The sequence below is a fragment of the Zonotrichia albicollis genome, chromosome Z, assembly GCF_047830755.1.
Source record: "Zonotrichia albicollis isolate bZonAlb1 chromosome Z, bZonAlb1.hap1, whole genome shotgun sequence".
Classification (NCBI taxonomy): domain Eukaryota; kingdom Metazoa; phylum Chordata; class Aves; order Passeriformes; family Passerellidae; genus Zonotrichia; species Zonotrichia albicollis.
In genome coordinates this window covers 37,946,945-37,971,715 of record NC_133860.1, presented here as the reverse complement: position 1 = coordinate 37,971,715, position 24,771 = coordinate 37,946,945, and the positions used below count along the sequence as shown (strand labels likewise).

General features: G+C 44.4%; 1 long non-coding RNA gene across 1 annotated transcript; it reads right to left on the bottom strand.

The window, feature by feature from the left end:
* Positions 1–6,400: 6,400 nt before the first annotated feature.
* On the bottom strand, positions 6,401–16,620 carry LOC141727226 (uncharacterized). Its single transcript, XR_012578277.1, has 4 exons — positions 16,504–16,620; positions 11,270–11,401; positions 7,986–8,135; positions 6,401–6,968 (listed from the first exon to the last, which is right to left on the bottom strand). It is a non-coding gene; the product is annotated as an uncharacterized LOC141727226 (long non-coding RNA).
* Positions 16,621–24,771: the final 8,151 nt, after the last annotated feature.

Sequence of the window (24,771 nt, the reverse complement as noted above, 5' to 3'; positions counted from 1 at the left end):
ATCCCTCTGTTTTAAAAATAGATAAATACAAACAGAAGGAAAAGTTCAGTTTCTCTGCCCTAAAAGAAAGGCCAGCTTAAGCCAGCAGGGAAGGTGAGGCACATTGCTGTGTCTGGGACTGCCTGACATTGCACTGGCCCAGGATGGGAGCTTACAGCAGTCACCAGAGGTTAACTCTGCTTTGGTAAGAAATGTTTCTCAGCAGGAGTGCACTTCTAGGCTCTTTTCCTGCTCCAGCTGGTATAATCCAGTGCCTGTGAGCTACCTGCTGAGCCTAGTGAGGAGAGAGCAAGTCCCTGGTGTGGTGCATAATTTACATTTGCATGATGGGATTTCCAGGTGCAGAACAGCTGACAGCTTGCTGTGGCCAGCTAACCACTATGCTAACAAAGCCCTGCTGATGCTGCAGATCCCACAGGTATGGAACAGCTCATGGCAGAGGGAGGCTTTCTCCACCTCACAGCACAGGTTCTGGCTGTGCCACCAGGAGAACCAAGCCAGGGACTCCACTGATTAGGAAGGACACCTTATGTGACAAGGAGGCAGGGGTCAAACTTTACCCCTTGGACCACCCAGACAATGTTTCCCTCCTTTCCTCCGGGATCGCAACTGTGCACAGGAACTCAAAGCAATTCATTGATCTTTTCAATGCTTGACACACCCCAGGCTTGCAATGTAGAGTATGTTACACACCTCCACTTCTGCCTTCACCCTCTCTGCCCAGAGCAATATTGGAATTACAACAGGGAAAGACAGAAGGAATAGGATGGCCAGTGTCTAAAAGCAGTGTGCCAAGACATTACCACTGAATAATGGTGTCAGTGGCAGCACAGCACAGTTATTGCCACACCTCCACCTCCAGCTCCCCACACTCACCTCACTATTTTTATTTTTGCAATCTCTGAAAACACACATACTCAGATGCAGGTGATGTTGCACTTCTGCTTTATTCATTCCCCTTTGAAACTTGAAAAGGCAGCAATAGTTATTCACTCAAATTGTTGCTAAGATCACAGACACTTAGACACAGCAGGCTTGACCCACACATACAATAGGGAGATGAGGGAATGGAAATTCCCCATGATGTCACACCTCTGCATGGCCACTGCAGTCTTCTCTAACCACCATCCAGGCATCCAGATATGTAGCCCCACTTTAGAAATATCCAGCAGCAGGGGCTTGCAGCAGGGCTTGTTCTCATAGGGTGTTTCTCATCTACCTGTCAGCCCAGCCATCAAGACTTGCACTGATATTTTCTTGGGTCAGTATTTCCTAATATTTTTTTAACCTGACCCTAACCACCTCTGACCCCATGTGCTCCACAGCACACACCCTGACAGCTTCTCCAAAACAAGCATTCACTCCCTGCCCTTCCCTCAGTTACCCATGCCCCCACCAAACTCATCCACAGCCCTCCCATTGTGGGGCTGACGTGGAGGAGCCACACTATTTCTTTAGCTGACATAATGAGAAGTTCGGTCAGGGGTGAAAAAAGCCCAAGAGAAACACTAAGAAGTTTTATAAAAACTTGAAATAACAGCAAGTCAGGCCTTTTAAACTGCTGATTCTACACATTAAAAATACAGCCAAGGTGAAGAAAGAACCCACACTCATGGCATAACAAAAATCGAAACCTGGAACAAAGTTAAAATTTATCTGATTGTGAAAACAGGCTGAGATATGTGGGACTGTTCAGCCTGGAGAAGACAAGGCTACAAAGAGACTTTAATGCACTTTGCAGTACCTGACTGGAGCCTACAAGAAAGACAGAGAGGGGCTTTTACAAGAGCATGCAGTAATAGGACAGGGGGAATGGCTTCAAACTAAAAGAGGGCAGGTTTAGGTTAGATATTAGGAAGAAATTCTTTTGTGTAAGGGTAGTGAGACACTGGAACAGCTCAAAGAAGCTGGGGGCATCCCATGCAGAAAGTACCCAAGATTAGGTTCAATGGGGCAGGAGCACCTTCCACCTCTCTAGTGGAAGGTGTTCTTGCCCATGGCAGGGGGCTCAGAACCAGATGATTTTCAAGGTTCCTTCCAACCCAAACCATTCTGTGAATCTGTGACTATGGTGACTGGAAAATCTCAGCAGACTGAGACCTAGGTAATTAGTCTTTTCCTTACAAATAGCTTTACTAGAAAATACATATTAACCATAAATATAAAATCCTTTTCTTTTTTAAGGTAATGTGCCTACCTTAGCAATACCAACATGACATGGTGCTGTGTAGATGAACAGTCTGCAGAGGAGGAGTGGTTTAACCGCAATGTCCAACTGCTCTGCCTCAACACTGTAGCTCACCTACCTATCCCAGCCCAATGGAATAGAGGAAAATGCTTTTGAAATGGGAGACCACCCACTGAAAACCACCTGAAACACCTGTGTTTGGCTTCTATGTAAATAATCTGAATTCCAAAACAAACTGCAGGTTGTCACCTGATAATTTTTCATCTAAAAGAAGCAGCAGCAGCAGCAAACCAGGGAACAAGCAGCAATCCTCCAGCCTTGCAGGTGTAGAGAGCCAGGTTAGGGTAAACACACAAATAACTAAATCCAAGTTGGTGGCAGGAGCCCTAGGGCAAGGATGCAGCATGTGTGACTCAGAAATATGTGATCTTTCCCAAAGCCAGGAAAGGGGAGATGTGTTTTGAGCACTAGATCTGTTGCTTCCCTCAAGACTGCTTCAGAAAAACCATAACTCCAGCAGACTGATGTGCCTGAGCTCTCAGTCACAGCACAAACAACAGAGTTACTCCATCTTGCAAGGGTGGTTCTAGCAGACATGGGATACAATGATCTAGGAACATAAAGCAACAAGGTCTGTGGACAGAGTGGAATATATTTTATTAGAATCACTAACAGAGTTACAGAAATAAAACAGACCAAGCTTTCTCTCAGGTCTGAAATGGATGCCCCTCTCGCCAGAGGAGAGCCATGACCCATGGCGACCACAAAGAATCTGAGAAAATAATGGGGTACTGAAATTCAGTAGATGATTCATGCATATTTGAAATATTGAGTAGCAGGATGGCTGTTGACTAGCACAGGGTTTGGCCAGGGGCAGAGGGCAGCCAGCTGCCTGCCAGGGGCTCCCCAAAGGCTGGGGGGAATCAACTACCCTGTGATGAGCAGAGCCCTCCTGCAGCTGACCAGGCTGTGACTGGGAGCCCGTGTGCCTGGGACACCCACAGTGGAGGATCAAGCACTGCCCACGTTCCCAGGCTCCCAGGGTTTTCCCAACATGTCAGTGGCAGCACACAACTTTGCTCATAGCCCTGATGGAAGTCCTGTTAATGAGCAAAGCTGCCTGGCTTGGTGAGGCTGCAAAGGCCTTGCTTGTGCTGAGGCTGAGCTGGGAGCCTGCCAGCAGTTATTGCTGCAAAGTGCACAGCTATGGGTAAAACCCTTTGGGAGTTTTAGAATGCTGCAAAAAAGAGTTTGCAAGAGATAATGTTAGTTTTTCCAGCTGTGCACAGAACGTGCCACATCTCTACAGAGCAACTTCGTTTTAAAAGAGTATGAAAGCCCTTACAGTCAGCCTCTAGCACACTGAGGGAAAAGCTGTCTTCCTGCTGAGATAAAGATCGGGTGGCACATGAAGAGAGGCCTGTGCTCCCTTGGAGAAATGACAAAACCCAGTGCATTAGTATTGTTCTGGCTGAGCAGAGGCCATTGCAGCTGCCCTGCTTCATTCTGAATTCTCTTTCTTGCCATCTATACAAAGGGAAAAATGATGAAAGCATAGCCCAGACCTGCTCCCACAGTCAAGTCAAACATGAGTATGGAAGAAGAGCTTGTGTCTGATTTTGAATACCTGCTGAGAAAGAGATCTTCACATGAAAGCTGGAAAAGACCTGGTCTGGTAGAAATAGGTGCATGTATCTTTGGATGAGGGGATGAGACTAGTTAGAAAAGTGAGGACAGGAAGTGGTAGGATTGAACACATGGAAACTGAAATTTTTGCCATTGATATTAAACAGCTTCAGACCTTCTACTGAATGGTGCTTTCTACCCTTCTTCTGTAGCAAGAAACATCTCAAAATGAGAAAATTATTATACAGTCAGAAGTAATATCTATGTTTCAAGGAAATGCAGGAATATGGATATTATATTGTACATGAGAAGTCATTGTAAAAGAAGGGGAAAAGCTGTACTTGAGTGAAAGATGAACTCTTGAGTTTCATGGCTTAATCTTTATTGATTGGCTCTTCACATCAGGTTTTCTGCTTTAGTGAAATACCAAGACCTGATGAAAAAGGAAGGCAGGCTGCCAAAGTGAGTGAGGTACTGTCATTGCAGAGCGGCCTGAGTTCCCAGTGCTCAAGCTCACTTGCAAAGCTCAATACCTCAGGCAGGAGTTATTGCTGATGTCTGGTTTTCACTTCTAGGTGAACCTCAAAACTCATCTCTCTCTGGTCAGACAACAACAAACCAGTTTACTATTTTTAAATATATGTATCTGGTGTTAACCAAAGTGAAAATAGAACCAAATTCTTTTAAGTCACAGGGCCTTCATGGGAAACCAAAAGACATCAAATGATCTCAAAGTCTATTTTTAATCCTTTACCTCTCCAAGGATGCTATCAGCTATGATACTTGGTGCCACATCCTCCTCCAGAAGCTAAAACTGCCTCAGACTCAGCTCAGGAAGAAAAGCAAGTGGCTGAAATGCTACCATGGATGTAACCATCCTTCAGTTTCACAAAAAACCACAGGCAGAATGGGCCACAGGCTCCTCTGCAGCCTTGTCTGTGTCAGTCAGCACTCTGGCCAGCTAAGGCTCATCTTCAGGAGTTTGTAGGTAAAGAGTGTTCTTCTGACAATGCAGCACTGATGCCATGGCATCCTACCTAGCACCTAGTTGTTTGCCACTGCTGTACTAAGGCATTGCCCCAGAGAAAGACTGAAAAATTGGGTATGATGCTTTAGCATGTTGCCAAGTTGCAGTTTCAGAGAGAAAATGGGTCTGTCTCTCTGCAGATCTCAAAAATGGAGATGAGATACTTCTCCTGGAATGACAAGGAAGTTTTCTCACCACAGCCAACACAATAGAGCTGAGAGATGCATTGCAGGTGGCGAGGAGGGGGAAGCTGCACCAGGCTTCAATTGCCCTCCAGCTCCCACTTTGATTCCTCTCCCCTCTTGAGCTCAATGAAGTTTATGACAATTTCCCTGTGTACTCAACCCATGGTCACAACTTGCCTGGAGTGACTTCCATAGAGAGACACCTTACATGTGACTGCTACTGTCATTGTTTGCTTCACTTCAGTGCACACAAATTTACCCTCTTGCTTCGGATGCACTCAAGCTTGTCCATTCCTGTTTGGAAAGTAACAGACTAAGCGAAGAAGAGGAAGCTTTGTCACAAATCAGGGTTTCCTTCACCTTTTGATACAATACCTACACATGCACAAGCACAACAAAGATAATTAGAGAAAATGCAAGACTTCAAAAGCAAGTTTTTTATTACCCCCATACCACAGATCTCTTCCAGTTACCTAACTGTGCTATAAACTAGCCGCCAAAGGGTTCAGCTCACATAACCCTGGCAAAGTCTGCTCTGCCCTGCCCCACACGGCCCCGGGTCCTTGGTGCCAACCTGCAAGGAGAGACAGGGTGTGATATCAAACCCATGGGCAGACAAGTGTCCTGCATATTTTTCTAATTGATGCCAGATATTGGCTGATGGTTTGAAGTTTATATGTACTACATCTTCCACATCATTTTCCTTCCATTGTCATGAGGGCTGTTTTCATTTAAACCATGTCTTGCTTTGCTATTGTTTAACCCAGTCCTCTGTAGTACTACATTTTTCCATGGTAAATCACTTAGGACCATTTTTACTGAAGCATAGAGGGAATCTGGCTTTTTTACACCAATTTCTGGCCATCAGGTGAGACACAGAGGCCTTGCTTTTTAAAGGCAGCAGTAACAGACAGAGAGTTTGCTATATAAGTACCTGAGGTACCTTCAAGGAGCAGGGACCGTAAGTCCTTCTAGGGATGATAAAGCAGGATAACAGCAACACCAAGGCCTCATCTCTCTTAAAGAAAAATCTGCATCTCTTGCATCATTTCTACAATGGAACTTCAACATCATTGTAAATAATTGCAAACACTCTTACCATAGGAAGCCCCTTGCTTTTTTGATTTTTCCTTTTTTTTTTGTTTCAGAGTCCATGGAAAGAGATTCATAGGATGGCAGGTGATTCCAAATCAAGAAGCAACCAAATAAATAGTTTCAGAGGTGACCAAAATTCATCTCTTCATAATTCAGGTCAATTACTGTTAGCCAAACAAAGCTGGGTGATAATTTTTAAATGAACTGTGTAAGTATTTTTACAGTGTAAAAATAATAATATTTCATTTGAGATAGAAGTAACACATTTGGTATCTCCAAAGTAAAATTTTCCTTTTTATTACATTTTTCTGGAAAGTAAAACAGTACCCAGACTTGTGTGGTTTGTTTTTTTCTTCCCTCCTTGGCAGCTGAAACATTGTTCAGTCCAAACTTTCATTACTCAGGACTTTCATATTCCTTTCTCTCAATTCCTATTGTCTGCTTAACTACTTTCCAATGGATATAATTTCTAACCACGGCATAGGTTTGTCATTACATCAACAAATATATAAGACAACAAGAAGGGACCATATTAATTTTTTTTACTAGTGTCTTAATCAATCTGTGGAAAAAAACATGAAGAGAAATCAAGAAAGGGAGCAGTGACAAAGTTTTATTACATATTTTTACTTGTGAATTGTGACCTGATAACTTGATGTTTTCTCTGTAAGGCAATATAAGCTGTGACCCCATTTCTCCCTATCACATTTGCAACCTCATTGACATCTCTGTAAAAGACAGTCTGCCAGAGGTACTGCAGGCCACATGGGTCCCTTCCAAAAGGCCTCCGACTGCTTTCATCTTCCCACATATGGGTTTGCCAAACAGAGGCTCAGGTCTTTAGGAGCTGCAGAGAAGGGAGAACATGAAACCAATGAGAAAGGGAAAAAATAGGATGTTTTAGGAAGCAGAAGCTACAGAGAATTACCCTGTCTCAATAGCAATAAACACATTTTTCTGACCACATCATCTGTACTTGAAAAAGAGAGAGAGACAACAGGACTGTAACAAGCACAAGGGAGGCTATAATCTTTACCTCAACTATTACCTGCTGATATGGAGCTCTCTGAGGGCCTCAAATCTCTCTCACCCTACAGCTGACCTACAAAGCTGTACCATGAGCCACCTCCTTTAGGCAGCTAGATAGAAATCCTATTCCATTAAATCATCTCAAACATTTTATATCAGAATGAAAACTAGAACAACATTTTTGAGAGAAGTCACAATATTGCAGTCTGAACCTTTATTTAAAATAAGTACCAGGAAACCAACAGGCTGAGGTTTAGATCTTGTTTCTGCCTCATTCAGAAGAGGATCTGAAAACCAGACCTGTGAGACAGCTGATACAAAGCTCCAGGCTTTACAGGGAAACCCTGGTGTGCAGACAAGACACCCTGGTGCAAGTGCTGCTGTTGAGGGATCCAGCTTTTAGGGTGCTCTGCAATAGACATGGTGCAAAGGCTGCAGGGCATGGTACAGGAAAGGTACAGACATTCTCCAGCTTGGCATCTGTGAAGCTGATTAGCTTCAAACTGTTGTTATTTGTGTGAGGGAAAACAGACTTTGCACACCACTTCTTTTTTCAAGAAAAATATTTCACTGAAATAACCTGGTTATGGGCTTTAGCTACCAGAGAGAGAAGCCTGACCCCTTGCCTGCAGGGGTGAGTGGGTCAGAGGCTGCGTGGGTCTGAGCTCCCGTGTTTGAGCACCCGGGATGCCAGGGTGGAAGTGCAGCTGCAAAGGGAAGGTACAGTCCAACCTGCAATCAGCCACCTCTTTCTCTTGCCTTCCTGTACATCGAGGCCTCAGTTTTCAGACCTGCTCTCCAGTCTCTGTGTTCGTACCTGTGAGGAATAACTGACCTTATGCCTCTTGGTCCTGTGCAGGGAGCCGGGAAGCCACCCAGGAGATGCACTTCGTTTTCCAAATCTGCCAGCCTCCCCCGAAGCAATGCGCTATGTTTAATCTGTAAAGCAGCAGGCAGATGAAGACTCTGGAAATTTCTGCTTTATCTGGAGAGGAATAAATTGGAAGATACTAACAGTGTTAAACTGAACAGTAACAGAGCTTTGGATAGCAGACAGCACAATTATTTCTTCTTATGAAGAAATAATTGATCAGACCACTGCAGTTGCTTGATAGACAGAACAGCAAGCTTAGTGGAACACAGCAGATGTAAATCAACAGTACAACCTAAATTTGACCTCACTGATGAGAGGTAAAGTGGGCACCTGTTTTGTCTCACTGTCTTCAGCAAAAATTTTTGAATAAATGAAAGCTGCAATCCCCAAAGCAGGAAAGTGATGCAGGAGAATTAGGTATTTTTCTTCTAGATTTTAGATGCACTCATTTCAAATGTATGATGTGATGAAACAGGAATTGCATCAGCTCCACACAGTCCCTCTCCATGGGGTTCTGTGGGCTGGAGCTGATTCTGTGTAAACAGGAATCAACTAAGCACTGCTTTCCTGTACCAGCTTTTCTTTAAGTTCTCAGGGAGGAGCTTGGGGCTGCAAATAAACAGTTCAGTGAGTACTGATGAAGAAGAGGTGGAAATGGCATGCCACAGCTGTAAACTAATCCCTTTCTATTATGGGATTCTTTCTTTCAGGTTTGCAGCCCACACTAATCCTATCACTTCTTTGGGGAAATGCTCTTTGAGCAGAGCATGGCGACCTGCTGAGCAGCATCAGTGGCAGAAACAGCTCGCAGCTCCTCTGCCTAAAGCTCTGCACACAGCAAAGTCACACAGGCTCTGCCACTTCAGGAACAGACATGAGAGAACAGAGGTCCGTACTGTGTTGGATGAAATATTTTTGGGACTCCTGTTGTAGTCCCCTATTGATCACATTCAATGAGCAATTGCAGGCAATGGAGATAACCCAAAGCAGTGCCAGAGGAACAAAAGGGCAGCTGGAAGTGGAATCTCATTCTTTGGAAGAAGCTAGCTGGTGGAGGCCGGGGAGAGCTGCATACAATTTGACTTAGTTTCTAACTATCTGGTTAAAAATCTGGCTTGTTGGGGCAAATTTGGTTCTCCCCTTTGATCTTCTTGATGTGGAAAAACCATAAAATGAGGAAGCTTTCAAATAGAGCTGTGTAAGACCTGTCTCTCTCCCATCAGGCTGCAGCACCCTGCTCAAGTTACCACTTTTTGAATAAGTGGTTCTGCAGCATCATCTGTTTTCCAGTCATCTGAACATTCTGGAATCAGTAAAATCAAAGCATCCTAATATTATGTATTTTACTGAAATATTCAATGCTTATCTGGAGGAAGGTTGAGGAGTTTGTTCAAATGTTTTAAAATAATTAAAGTGTCTTATCAGAAAAATGCCAAATATTCTACTGTTCCCCTTCTTTGTGAAATTCCAGGAAAATCAACCTGATTTCATAGAACTCTTCAATTTTAGTGGAAATACTTGAAATTTCTTTCTCCAGCTGGACATTTCTATGTCCTAAAAAAAAAGTCTAAACGTCTTTGTCATAAAACTCCAGAGTAATTGCACTAAGCTTGGAAGCTGGAAGCATCATATTTCAGATGCTTATTGAATGCATTTGACATAGCCCTTGATAACTTCTTAGAATTTAATTATAGTACATACATAAGAGAAGCAGCTCAAAAAAATGCTATCTGAGACAATAATTCCTGCTGCAGCTGAAGTACAAAGTTTCCTCTGAGGATTTAGAGTTAGCCAATCCAGTCTACCTTTATATATGCCCAAACCACTAGATCTCACCTGGAATTTTTAATTTCTCCCATGTACCCACTCGCACATCTTTTCTTCTCTTTTACAGGCTACATCTTGCTCATCTACCTCTTTACTAAGAAAAACCACCAAAGCCACATTCTCAGCATTGACTGAGACACTATTCTTAGCTTTTTGTTTCCCCTGTAGGAATTGCACAGTTCATGTTACCACGAAACCAGCTCACAAAAACTTATTTGCCAAATCTAGCTGCAGCTTGAACCAAGTTCTGAACAAGTTGCATTTGATAGCTAACTTTGTTCAGACAAGCTACATACTACAAAGTCTAGTATTAAGTTCATCAAAATACACACCAAAATGAGAGCCAACGGGAAGCAGTGACATTTAGAGCTCAGTACAAAGCCACATTAGAAGTGGTGAGATTCCAAACATTCATCCCATGTCAGCCACAATTAATTGCAGAAGAAACTCAGAATACAAGTTTCTTATCTTTCTCTTTCATGCTGCACTACTATCCCTAAAAATGAGCTGAGACACCTATTGCTGTGGAGGGAAAAGCTTTACCACCTGACCTAGGAAAAGACTGAAGCCAGTTTGTGCTCTCTTTCAGTTTGCTCAGTGCAAAATGCTTTGAAATATTTGTGTTGTGGACTCATAGAAGGATACAGCTGAAAATAATTTAAAAACTTCTTACCACTGCTCTGAGACAGAATCAGCTGCTCCAGTGTCACTTATGTGTCTCTCTATGGTTCTTAAAAACTGGCATCCCATTCCTGCAGTTCACCATTGCTACCACCAGAAAGCATTTCCTCTATAAACCCCAGAAACTTCTTCACTGCTGTTTACAAATTGCCATTCCCTTACTCCACAGCCATTCTGCAGCAGCAAGACATTTTTTCTTCCATCTTCATTCTCCCATTCTTTCCACTGGAAAGCACTCAGTCTTTCACCATCAAACATTATTTGCTGCATCCCATACCACTTCTTTATAGACTTTTTCCAGTTGCTGCCCAACTTATCTGCTGTTGACACAGCTCCTGAGCTGCCTTGTCACAGGCTCAGTGCATCCTTCTAGAGCTCAAACTGCTGTCTTTACTGGCTCTTTTTCCACATCCCTCTGCAACTGGAAGATAATGTTGCCTCACATTCAAACTACATGCCCCAGAATACCTTTCCTACAAGCTCCTGCTCCTTTAGCACTTCCCCGTCTGTGCCCAGTGATCTAATAGCTTCTGAGAAGGCAGAGCTCTGGTCTGTCTATATTTACACCACCATTTATTAGTTCATATCTTTATTTCACTGAGATCCTTTACATTTCAAAACCCTCCTGAGTTATGATCACAGCACTCTAACCTTGGTGTTACCTGCAAATTTGATGAATTGTCTCTACTTCACTAAAATATTGAGTAGGGATGGACAAAAACCAAACTCAGACAAACCTCTCACAACCATCTTCAGTTTTGATCTACCAGTTTCTCAGCATCCCTGTTGAGCAGGGCAGTTTTCTTGAAAATGAATGCACCTCCTCTTCCCCCCGATTATGAAAACACAGTCCAGTCTTTCATATCTACCTGTGGTGGGGTAGAAATAAAGATGTCACTAATGTGGGATGAGATTTTCTCAAAAATAAATCATCATGCCTAATATGAGATAATTGCAAGAATCTGCACCAAAGGAGATACCAATCCAAATGAAGAAATCTGCCATTTAAATTCATTGGTAGCCACTGCTTCCTCTTTCCTTCTGGGTTTTAACACATTTCGTCTTTATTAATTCCATGGACACAAGCACTAAGGTACTCACACAGTTCTTCCTCACAGCAAGGGGGAGAGCCTAAAACCAAGCAAGGGGAAAGTAGAATGTCAACAGTTAAGATATCCCCTAACCAGTGCAGTAAAGTCTAGAGAATAGCCTTTGGGGAAAGCAGCCACAGTTGTTTTATATTTGCATTGTAAGTAGCATTTCTGGCTCAGTTTGGGCTTTTGCATTGTGCCATGTCTAAGACCTGTGTCTCTCACAACTGCTCATCCCTAATTTCACATGACAACTTCTTCAAATAGGTTATTCCCTGAAGCACTAAACATAATTGAAAACATTAGAAGATCAATACATATTTCTAGGATAATCTTCTGACATTGCTCCATTGATTATCTTAACTCTAGCTCTTCCTCATAATATTCTTTTTGTTTGTGTGAAATCTGACAATAATGAATTTTAAAATTATATAATTATTACTTGCAATTGTCTTGAAGATCATTGCTTCTGCAATACTAATTGAAACTATTTATGAATATTGCCTTGGAGTGAAAACTACACAAAAAACCCTAAGGCTACAAACATGTGATGTTTCTATGATTAATTTTTTTTTTTTTTTTGTAGAATATTTTTGATGTCCCTTGGCCAAAGCTTCTGGTCAGTGAGAGGTTATGGTGCTGGCCAGGCTGGCTCCTGAAAGCTGCACAGGTGCTCCAAGCAACTGCTCCCCAGCCACCAAGCAATCCAGATAAGATGCTCAGGCAGACTTAGTCCCCCTGCACATGGGTAAGTCTCATTTACCCATTCACAAGATTAACCCATTCTGCACTGCAGTGTTCACCCATTTCCCACAGTGAAGACTGGGCAAGATGGGGGAATCAGTCTGTCCTTCCCATTTACTGACACACCACTGATCATTGTCCCAAAGGCTTTACAGTCTACTTTGAAGAAAGGCATGAAAGAGCATAAACAAACAACGGAAGGACAAATGGAGATCAAAGGCATACAGGGAGAGGAAGATAAGATTGAGTAATGATGCATATCTGCCCTTGTTCAATTCAATGGTTTTAAATCATCTGAAAATCAGCTGACCTTTGAACAGATTCAGGTATAATCACATTATGTGTGGTTTGATTTTGCTATGTCTAATCAGATTTTTCTTCTTCCTCAAAGGTGTCCCAGCAGAAGTAATTCTGAATGGAAACTACCTGGCCAAAGCTTTTGACCTAGTTCAGAAACATAACTCAAAACAGCACAGGGAAATTCAAGAGAGGTGTGAAGAAATGAGTCCTGAGGTGCCAGCTTGAGCAAAGAAAGGAACCGTCACAGAGATCACATTAGGAGCTGGTGGTCTAAGATACTTGGAGATGTGGGGATACAAACCCAATCACATTTTGTTGAAAAAGCAAATCCTGTGGCAGGGCTTCTTAGCTGCAGGGTGGCAGAATTACCTTTTTTTTTTTTTCTACCAGGGACATATACAGAGAAATTAGAGGTATTAAAGAGACTGATGTCCTTGAATATTGTGTCTGACAGCACAGTACAAGCGTAAGAAGCCTGAGGAAGATTGCACCATGAATTTGCAAGTCCAGTGCTACATGGGGCCCATAGAGCTGTGCAGAGCTCTAAGGAATAACAGGCTGGAGACAAGGGACACTAGGAATTTAGAAAACCCATTGCATGATCCTATCTGCTGTCACCCACTATTTAATAAAATTAAGATTTAATTTTTTCTGTAGCTTCATGTAGATAACTAACACCATCAAATACAGATTCAGCTCAGCAAAGCTCTGCTATCTTGTCTTGCTGTGAAAATACATTATTCCAAATGCTTGACTTCATTATTATGGCAGACAGATCACCACAGTTACAGGACCTTTTTATGTACGATGCACAAACCATTGCTTCCCTGCTCCCTTTGCTATGCTTTTTTCAATTTCTCCATCAGGCAGAGGGTAACAAGAAACCCTGCTGTTGTAATTTACTCTGCTCAGTATGCTATTTTGCTTAAATATTTTTCTTTCATATGGTGTCCCAAAAAATACATAAATATGAGAATATTACTGTGGTTGAAAAATCAAGCTATTTAGGTAATGTCAAATTGGCAGACATTCAGCATTCTTCAATTACCCCCCTTGTACATATGCACTCTGGCATAGCCTTTAATTAACGTGATCTTACCCTTTTTTTCTTGTGAAAACATGTCATTAAGTACCCAGGGTGAGTGAGGACCCAGTTCATACCATTCTACCTTCTCCATAATGATTAACAGGCTTATTTTCTATAATCCCCAAAACCCTGCTCTGAAGACAGACTAATTAATTTTTTGCCTGTTTTCTCCCATGCCACTACAATACGTGAGTGCTTCAGAAACAACATGTTCATTTTCAAGGCAGCCTGGGGAGATGGGCAAGGGGTAAGGAGGTGTGGGAAGCAATAATTTTCACTTTACAAGAAGCAAGCCAAGACTGTGGGGGGGCATGCACAAAGACAGGCCCTCCCACCCCAGACTGGAAAAGCATAAACCCCCCACCCCAAGCTGAAGCGCAGTGCTGGCTCCATGGGGACAGCACACACTTCAGCTGGTGCCAGGGAAATCAGCATGAGCCACTACAAATCCCAGGGCATGTGGCCCCACCGAGCCACTCCAAGGGTTGAAGCAAGCTGCAGGAGAGGGTGTCCACCAGGATTTCCGTGCACAGGATCTCTGCTCAAAAACTGCCAAGTGTTTTGACTGAAGATTTCCAGCAAAACCAGCTTGAGTCAGAGATCTGGTGAGGTAAGGAAGTGCTCAACACAGGGTATCACACTTTGTCAGAATCTGATAATCAGAAGCACCTGATAACCATAACAATAAGCTCTAACCCTTGTAATGAGAAAAAAAAAATAAAGTAGCATGTCTGGCCATATCAGTAATTGAGATTGATTTTGACATTCTGACAACACAGTTTGGATTGCTGTTTAATGCACATCACTTTTGTGTACCCACATAATCCATTAGCAGAACTGTCAGCAGCTAAAATACAGCTATATTTGCATACCAGCTCAAGGAGATTGACTGGGTGGTCTTGGCTGCTCTGGGCTGCAGATGGGCTGGTACTGCTCTGGCCATGGCCACCCCTACCAGGGCCACCTCTACTTTGACTAAAATCAGAGCACAGCCACCAGGGTCACTTTAACGTACAGAACCACAGAAGAGGTCAGGTAGGAAGGGACCACATCTTGTCCAGCCTCGCTGCTCAAGCCCCAAGCACATGGCACAGGATTGTGTCCAGGCAGTCCTTGAATATTTCCAGGGAGGCAGGTGCCACACCCTCTCTGGGCAATCTGTTCCACAGCATGGTCACCTGCACTGTAAAGAAGTTCTTCCTCACGTTCAGGTGGAACTTCCTGGGCATCAGTTTCTGCCCACTGCCTCTTGTTCTACTGCTTGGCACCACAGAGAAGAGCCTTGTCCACCCTCTTAGCACCCTCCCTTCAGATCCTTATACATATTGATGGGGTCCCCTCTCAGTCATCTCTTCTTGAGGCTGAACAGGCCCAGCTCCCCCTGCCATTCCTCAAAAGAGAGATGCTCCAGAACCTGCATCATCTCTGTGGCCTCTGCTGGACCCGCTCCAGCAGCTCCATGTCTCTGTTGTCCTGAGGAACTTGTCCAAGAACCGGACACAGCATTCCAGGTGTCCAAATGGAATGTCTCTCCAACCTGCTGAGGTCCTTCTGAAGGGCTGCACAGCACTCCAGGGTATCAGCCACTCTCCCCAGCTCTGTGTTCTCAGTGAATTTGCTGAGGAGGCATCTGCTCCTTCATCCAAGTCATGGATGAATAAGTTAAACAGTACAGCATTGAACACCAATAGGGGTGACACTAGAGGGACACCACTAGGGACAGGCCTCCAACTAGACCCTGGGACACTGATTGTAACCCTCTGGGATCTGTTGTTCAGCCAGTCCTTGATCCACCTCACTGTCTACTCATCCAGCCTCCATTCCTGAGTTTGTCTATGAGGATGTTGTGAGAGAAGCTGTCAAAGCCTTGGCTGAAATCAAGGTAAACACTATCACTGTTCTCCACTCACCCAGCCAGGTGGCTGCTACAGCACAGAGGGCAATCAGGCTGCTCAAATATGACTTACCTTCAGTGAACCTGTGCATATGTATCCATGTGCACTGAAAAACCTTCTTGCAAGGATGCATGCAGTTTATGGCCACATCAGCACCAGAGGCTTTTGATGAAGAAACCAGTCTGTAGGAGTACAAAGGACCCCACTTTTATCATGACAGGTGAATACAATAATGTGTTCACGTGTCCAGCCAGTGGGGAAGTGCAGCTGTGTGGACTGCGAGGATAAAAGACCCTGGGAGCCATCATGTGTTTATGGTCACAGCCTGTCACAATGAGACTCCCTTGGCATGGTGTCATTACTAAAAAGCAGTAACAGTCAGAGTTACTGACTGTTACTTGACTGTTTGAGCCAGAGCACAAATCACTTTCTGAACCACTGACATGAGAATTTTACTCAGCTACTGTGAACAGAACAGACATAGCCAGATCTGAAACACAACAGCTAAAAAAAGATTTTCAAAAAACACATTCATGGAAAGCTGGCAGCTCAGGAACAGCAGTGATCACCAGAGCCAGCTATATGTGTAAGATCTGTGCCGTAGGCTAAGTGCTGCAGGTGAAGCCTTCCCTAGTGAATCTGAGAGGCCTTACAGTGAATCACATGAAAAACCTGCACCAAATGACATTAATTTTCTGCTGCAGCATGCATGCCTTCAAAGGCATTGCAGTGCTGCACCACCACTGCCATTTTTGCTCTCATAGCCAAAGCCTAGAAAGCCTCTCTAACAAACCTTCACATGTCCATCCCCCAGAAACCCCCATGATCAGCATTTTTAACTTAGTAGCACTCACCCCTCTTTTTCAGCCCCTCTCCAGGCAAAGAAAGTGCCTTGAAGACATATTGTATTTACTCTTACAGGGAACAGCACAGGCTTCAGACACTGCTCCTCCTCTCTTCTTGAAGCATCAGTGAAGCAGTGCTACATCCTTCTCAGAATCAGGAGAAAGTCAGAAAATCCTAAAATTCAAAAATGGGCTTGTAGGGCTGAATTCAAAACCAAGATTAGATTATTTTCTAAACCAAAGTCAGGAACAATTCCTGGAGTTCACCCCTTTTGCTTGACACTTGTCACAGTGGCAGATAGACAGAAGTTTTCATTGCTTCCTTGGCATCAATGTGAAATTTAACACATCCATAATTACAGCACTCTGAGTGGCAATCCCACAATATTTAGAGAAGAATGCAAAATCCCAGTCTCTGCTGGGCCATACTAGCTCATGGCCAACAGCCCTGGGAATAGCACACAACACCCTTTGAGACTGGGGTAAGACAAACTGTTCCACATTACAGGAAATACCAGCATAATTTAATCTTGCTCTCAAATGAGCCACATGAGTGGCATGCATTTGGAGGAATTAATGTAAATACTTATATTCAAACACCAAGCCAATCCATTTGCAAATCCTACCCCATTTTGCTAGCTTGCAGGTGACTGCTTTTGACTCTTAGCAACCACAGGCTCTTGCTGTGCAAAAAAATTTATTTTTCTGAATATTCTCATTATATGCAATAATTTTAAACCTAAAGAGGAAGCAGAGGCTTTCTTCAGTAAGATCTTTCTGCCAAACTCTTTGAACACATGTCCCTTTAAAGCAGGTTCTTACAAAATTATATATATATATATATATAAAGTGACACCAAAAGGTTCAGTAAAACCTTCTAGCTCTGTTTTTATGAGCTGAGAACAAAGAAACTTACATTTTGAAGGAAAGGAGAGTAACAAACCATGGCTACCAATATTTAAATGACAAAAATGTCTGAGAGAATTCCAGATGTCAGCCATGTGTTATGGTTTAATAGTTCAGCTCTGAGTCACAAGCACAAAAACCTGTTATGAAACACATGCCTGCCTGCATATGTGTGTGTGCACAAAACAGTGTGGGCTAAAAAAGGAAAAGTCATAATTTGGAGGGCATTAATAGCACTGGAGAAAAGCAGTTAATCTAAGCTGAGGTGGGAGGAAAATAGCACAGTTTGTCCTATGCCATGGACGAAGGGTGTGATGATTTATAGTTTCAACATTTACAAACTGAAGTTATAACTGAAGAGAGATTAAACACCCACTTGACAAGCATGTGTAATCCTTTCAAATCCTGAAAGTCCAATCACAGCCTGTGTCTTGAATAATCACTAGCCTAAATCACGCACACCCCTGACATGTGAAACTCCTGAAAGTTCAAGTAATTTCTAGCCTAGATCTTTCAAATAGTAGCATTTATACTGTTATTTATTAGGTCCTTTTGGCTTTTTTTTATATTCTCGCACAAAAGGAACAAATATCCATGGCACCAGTTCTTGCAAGAGATATCACATGCCTCATCTTTTCTGGCAAAGAAACATGATCACTTTTTGCTCCGTGAGCTGTTGGTGTCCATGAGCAGGCACCCCTCACTGGCTGATTTCAGCTCTCCCTGACTCCGGGTGCTGGGCCTGCAGGGGACACAGCAAGCCAGATGTTCCCTTTCTGCCATCCTCCAGCTTGGCTACCTGACCACAGCAAGGACCTGCATGCAAGCAGAATGACATGCTTTAGCTCACTCATTTTTGACTCCTGAGCCAGTGCAGCCTGTGCCATGCTCCCACACACTGCCATCAGCCTGCTCGCCCTCACTGTCTCCCTCCACCTGGGTGAACCTTCCAGGGACACAGCTTCAGGAGCCTGGGGATCCAAACCAGTTTGCACAGGGAATTTGCACAGCAGCACAATCCATAAGGAGCTGCAGACAGTCTGTCACCCCAAGAATTACACCCCGAGCATCCACAGGCAATTGCACACTGCACGTTTTCATGGCCATAGGAAATGCCATTTGTGTTTGGAGTGCTCCTGGCAGGCCTGTGCTCCCACACAGCTAGATGGGTGCATGCAAGCCTGAGCCAGGCAGGCCAGCACATCGAGGGCACACACGTGTGGAACACAGTAACTGCATGCTAGGCGTGCACAAATTGACACACACTTTTATGAAAATTACATCTTAAAAGCGATGTTTAAGTAACCCATATTAGAGGACTTCAATGACTCTGAAAAGTGGCATTGTGGCAGTGAAGTGGCTCAAGCAAAATCACTGCAGAGCAGTTCATGTTGCAGACTGGAGAGTGGGAGGAAGAGGAGCAAACTTCAGCTGTAGGACACAGAGCAAGGTGGTCCTTGGAAGGGGCGATGGCTCCTCTCTGGGGCTGCCCAGACACACGTATCAGCTGCTGATTAAAGAAATTGAAATTATGCTGATTCTGTCTCTGTTTTGGTCTTGAAAAGCAAGACACACACAGTACTTGATAAGAGCCTGTGCGCTAAGAGTGTACCAAAGGTTTTGGTCTGCCTCAAGGATGCTGCAAAAAGAACAATCCTCTGCTTGGGAGTTCCCACGAGCCTTTTATATTTCTCTCAAACCTCCCTCTACTGTAAAACAGAGGTTTGGGGACAGGAAAGGATGGATGTCAAGCCATACTGTAAAAAAAGCCTAAGCAACAACTGTCACACACATTTATGCTCCAGTCGTCGTGAATGAAGATGTCACACAGGAATTTGGAGAGGTGCAGTGTCCCCAGGCCTGGCAATGGCAGCCCCGGCCTGGAGAGCTGACCTTCGCTTACCCTGCAGCACTCTCCTGGCCGGGCCCGGCAGGGAGGATCCCGTGGGGCAGCAATCGGGCGCATCCTTGGGCAGGAGCCCTCTGCCCGCTGGCTCCCTGGGCAGGCACTGCTGCCAGCCAGGCCTCACCACAGAGATAGCGCTTATCTCCTGGGCGCCAGCAGAGAGCACCCGCTCCTCACAGCAAGGCCAGCACAGCCCTGAGCCACTTGCAGCACAAGCTGTAAGCAAGGGGTGCTCATGATGCCCTTCTTCCAACATCACAAACATTGCACATAAACCTGGCCCTAACTTTGACAGCTCCTCCTGAAAACCCCCAGACAAATGCCTCTCCCTGAGCTGCTGCTGTTTGTAGGGGCTGCAATGCCAAGGTGTGCTCCAACAATGAGGGCAGGACGTGTTTGTCTCTGTGGGCACGACTTGATCAAGCATGCCACGAGGTTTTCAAACATATATCATAAAGCAACAGCATTTTCATGAATTTTTTTCTGCATTGTGACGCAGTGGAGAATGGGGCTAGTGGGGGTAAAGCAGAGAGGGAATGAGCAGGTGCTACGGTGGAAGAAGATGGTACATGGAAATAGACATAACAAGACTTTAAAAATTAATTTTAAATGACAGAAATGTCACAGGAGAGGGTCATCAGCAAAGGCAGCCTGCTGCCTTAGACAGCTAGAGATTGCCGAATGGGGCCACAGACAAGGTCCCATGGGTGTTAAAGAGCACCCTGAATGTGCTCAGGACATGGGGCATTGGAACTCTCCTCAGCCATGGCAAACAGACCCTCCAGAAGTGAGGCTGGGTGCACACCCCTACAGCTGCTCCAGCTGTTTGTGGGAAATACCTGCAGTTTGGGGGTACTTACCTCCATGCCCTGGGAGCAATTTTTGCAAGAGGTCTTTTGATGACATAGTCTATCCAAATGTGCATTGAGCTCTGGCTGTTGCTTCTGGAATTTGCCCTTTTTGTGAATGATAATTTTTCATAAAATTCTACCCACATCAGGAATACTACCATGGAAAATGAAATAAAATAAAATAAAATAAAATAAAATAAAATAAAATAAAATAAAATAAAATAAAATAAAATAAAATAAAATAAAATAAAATAAAATAAAATAAAATAAAATTTAAAAAATGCAGTAACACACTTGCTCACCACAATCTGCTGCCACATCCATGTTAGAATAGCTCCATCTCGTGGAAATCAGTAGCACAGTAGGAGAAAACAGTGCTTTGGAAGAAAACTGTAGGAAAATGTTGGCAACTTGCTGCTTGGCCACATGTGTGAGCAGTGGCTTTGGTTCCCATCCACAGGGGTTTTCCTAGCCCTATTTTTCCCAGAATTTCAGCTGGAGCTGTAGGTTTGAGAAAAAGGAAAAAAATCTATTTGCAAATTCAATATGACTAGCATATTTTATTGGATTTTTGACATATAACTGTGCAATATTTACACAGTTACTGTATGATCATGTTCAGAGCTCAGGGGCTGTGTGGTGGCTTCAACCTCTGCCACCCAGAGTTCCACCTCAGACTGTCTCCCAGAGGGACTCCCTTGCCCCATCACTCCCTGCTTCCCTCAAGTAATTTCCAGCTGCATCTGCACCTCAGCACTTTTTGCTCATCTCTGTGATGCAGCTTTTTTACCTGTCTGTACCACTGTACCTCTGTCTGTACCCTGTGTGTGCACTTGTTAAACAAAGGGAACATCTGCACTGCAGAGCTCAAACATATATTTCTGTCTTTAAGGACTTTCCAGTTTGGATAAGAAATTTGTGAGGTTACATTTTAAAATAGTAATTATTCCCTCATTCCTAATGCACTGTTGGATTTATTCTTTTATTTATCTGGACTCTAGGATTTACACTCAGATAAAATAGTCACTTAAAACTGTCCTTTAAAAGCCTGTTTAATCTATATCCTGATGGACAAGAAGTGAATTTCAGATTGAAGCAGGTGTCCTTTTGGTTTTGCCCTGTTACCACCACTTAGAATCATCTAAGTGACGACAAAATCTTTCAGGCCTCAGAGGTCCAACAAACATCCCATAAACTACATCAACAAGTCACCAGCACAGACCACTGAACACAGGGGCAACAACCTCCTCAGGTGAAACTGCACTCGCCCACAGGGTGCACAAGCACTTAAATAATGCTAGGGAGATGGATTACCCTGAGGAGAGCTCTTCATTGTCCCCTCATGCCCAGGGTACCCCACGGTGCCCATTCAGCACACAGGTATGAGAGATGGAGCTGCAGGCAGGCACAGCAGCAGGCACAGCAGCAGGGACCCCACACAGCTGGACAGGCTGAGGTCCAGGCTGACAGCAGTTTAGGAACAGGACCTTGAAAAGAGAGGCCATGGAAAAGGCTGTTAACTGAAAATGTAGGCAAAGTCATGGTTGTGTCTCAATAACTGGCTAGATTTTCCCCTGGCAGCAGGCAGCCAACTAAATGTGTTACAAACTGCAGCTCCCCGAGGTCCTGCTCCCTCCACAGGGCTGGGTATGACTCCTGCAAGACTGGGTCTATGGCAATTGCTGTTTGAGTATCTGAAAGAGAGAAGAAGAAAAAGGTAAAACTAAATCCAAGGATACTATGAAGGCAAATTTTGGAAATCTCATCAAGAATTTTCCCTTCTGCTGTTGTCTACCCCACTTTCCTCTTCTAGAGTTATTTCCCCTCGTGTGTAAAACAGTCAGTTTGTACAGTCCTATTGCCCACACCCAGCCTCTGTCATTTAATCAAACCAGGCAAACCCCACCCAGGGCAGGCTTACCACGCACAAACAGCAGCACCCTGAAGGGCACTGCCGTTTCTATCACACCAACACAACATCTGAAACCTCCTCTTTGTTCATGGAAATGGAGTGCCAGCGCCCAGCCCCCAGTGCTCCTTCAAGGCCCGCTCTTGTGTGACCTAAGGATGCGCACATCCCACGGTGCAGTGCAGGCCGACAGAGACACGAGTCTGCCCCAAGCAGTGCAGCTCAGATCAGCACAGCAGCGTGACAAAACACAGATCACACACCTTCTGAGAACTCTTCCTTAAACACGGTTTTGTCCCCCCAAGAGGAGGGTGGTGGCTCTGAGCAGGCAGAGAAGCACTGCATGAGAGGGGATGGGGGCTGCGCTGCCGACGGCCCGCAGATGCCGTGCACGATGCTAGCTGAAGGAAAGGGTCAATCGTTCTCAGCTGTCAACAGCAAAATAAGCAACAAGTTAAATTAGAGTGAGGAAAATACAGCTACACCAAGAGGAAAAAGGCTGTAATTGACAGCAAGTGTGATAGGCAAGGGTCCCCAGAGGCAGAGGAAGCGCTGACTATCGGCCAGCACCATTCCAGCGAGACTTCCCCGTCACTGCCCGCGGGAGGATGGAGCCCAGCCACTGCTCCCTTCCTTTCTGCTCAGATTAGCCATCCCAGGCCTTCCCTGCTATGGGAGGGTCTGATCAGCTGCTCCCAGCCACCTCAGAAGAGCACAGAGAGCTGGGTACAGTCTCTTGAGAATTCCACTCCTTTCTTTAAAGTTATTGCAGAAAACCAAGAGAGGACTTTGGCTTGCTTCTGGCATTCCTTTGGAGGAAATTGGTATTTTGGAGGGATGGCAATATGCAAAGAACTAGCACCCAGACAAGCTGCAGTGTGAAGCTCTGATATGCCTTCTCTGATGGAAATAAAACCTTGCCAAAGACTGTGTTGCCAGGTGAAACCCTGTCAAAAGACGCAAGACCAACCTGCAGACTGATACCCCTGGCCATGCTGTACAACATCCATCCAGAGATTTTTCAGGGGGTGAGAAGCAAAACAGGATCTGACAAACTCCCCAGTTCTAAACATTTGGTAAATTCTTCTCCTTGCACCGAGTTTTGGAAATAGGAACTAGGTATTTGGTGTATACATATGAAAAGAAAACTTTATGAAAGTTGACATTAGAGCAGACAGGATTTCAGGAATGAGTATCTGATGGGAGAAACCACCCAGGTCACTGGTTACTTCTGAGGCCAGTGGGCAGAGGGGCCACGTCTGACTAGTTCTGCACACATGGAACCACTCTTCCCATATTCCCATCTATAGTCCTGCTGAGTTAAAAGAATTTACCCTTTCAAAACCATCTAATAGAAACAGCTTATTAGCAGCACCCAACTGCAGCCTCAATGCCCAGCAGCTGCAAGAAGAACTAAATCCTGAATTTTAGCAAAGAGGTTGGTTTGGTCTCCCATCAGCAAATCAGATCAGTCAATGAGTCACACTTGGCAAGAAAGGCAAGACCACTGTGAGCCCATCCCTGACACATGGAAAGGACAAATGTTATGCTGTGGCAAAATATATGTTGTCGGATCTCAGGATCTCAGTCCTGAGGTGCTGAGCCACCGAGACCACCTTGGGGGGCTCGGGAGTCCTGGAATGTTGCCAGAAGTGTCTGGTGGCTGGACTTTGACCCTACACAGGAGACGACAAGGATGAGGGCTTCACCGGGGTGAATGGTGAAGAGATTAGCTAATTAGAGGGTAAGACACAGGGTTTAGGATTTATGTACAGGGGGGTTTAGAGGAGTAAGATGGAGGAATTGGGGTGTGTCCTGTCCTTCTTCTTCTTCTTCTTCTCCTCCATCTTCTTTGGTGATGGTGGTACCTTTGGATTGGTTATTACTGAGAGTGCACGGAGTAATAAGAATAAATGGTATTGGGGAAAAAATGATAAATATTGTACACGTAACAATGGGTATAAAGATACGTGGCTGCCCCGGAGGGCAGACAGTGTGCTCATGGCTGACTGCTGAGCAGATCTCTGTTCGGCTGAAAGAACATCTTTTAGATAAACAATTAATAAACATAAAAACCGAAAGAAGAACTGAAGCCTCTTCTCGTCCTTCGATACGCGGGCTGCCCCAAGGCCACCTCGGGCCTTTCCAGGCCCCTCAAACAGCCGAGATAACCGGACAATATGTATTTTGACATATTACTGAATGGAGAATGCCTTTCACATCCTTATATCACATTAGTAGTTACCTGGCAGTTGGATGGATGATCATCAGGCAAAGACCATCAGTGTCAAAGATAAAAATTTGTTAATATGAATGGGGGAGAAAGAGGAAGGAAATTGAGAAAATAATTGAAGCAATCAAAACACTGCTGAAACATCACTTCACATTCCCAGAACATCTGGCTGATCATGACCTATGGATTTTTTGTGTTGCTGCAGCACTTTTGGGTTTCTCCCATTAATACTCTCACACACCCTGAGCAGAAGCACAACACTCCTGCATGTCAGCAGGTGGAGCAGGAGAGGTGGCTCTCACCTGCCCACACAGTCTCACCAGTGCCCACTCTGATTTGAAGGGTCATGGAAGCCTCCTCGCAGACAGGATGTGGCTGGAACATTCCAAACACACTTTGGATGCAGGTATGGCTCCTCACCAGCCGTTCTTCCTTGAAAGCAGCAGAGGTTTCTCTCTTATCTTCTCTACAA